Source organism: Propithecus coquereli, unplaced genomic scaffold, assembly GCF_000956105.1.
Source record: "Propithecus coquereli isolate 6110/MARCELLA unplaced genomic scaffold, Pcoq_1.0 Scaffold809, whole genome shotgun sequence".
Classification (NCBI taxonomy): domain Eukaryota; kingdom Metazoa; phylum Chordata; class Mammalia; order Primates; family Indriidae; genus Propithecus; species Propithecus coquereli.
In genome coordinates this window covers 260,764-261,145 of record NW_012154274.1, presented here as the reverse complement: position 1 = coordinate 261,145, position 382 = coordinate 260,764, and positions in this window count along the sequence as shown.

The following is a 382-nucleotide window of genomic DNA, read 5'->3' as shown; positions in this document are numbered from 1 at the left end:
TTCAGGGTCTTTTCAGGTTCAATGCGAAAAGTAGAATTATTTTTTTCTAGGTCTGCAAAAAATGACCTTGGTATTTTAATGGGGATTGAATTGAATCTGTAAATCACTTTGGATAGTATAGACATTTTAACAATGTTGATTCTGCACATCCATGAGCATGATATGTTTCTGCATTTGTTTATAGCCTGTGAGATTTCCTCCCTCAGTGTTTCATAGTTCTCCCTGTAGCGGTCTTTCATGTCCTTGGTTAAATATATTCCTAGGAATTTTATTTTCTTTTGTGCTATTGTGAAAGGTATTGAGTCTTTGATTTGATTCTCAGTTTGACTGTTGTTGGTGTATAGAAATGCTACTGATTTGTGTACATCAATTTTGTAACCTG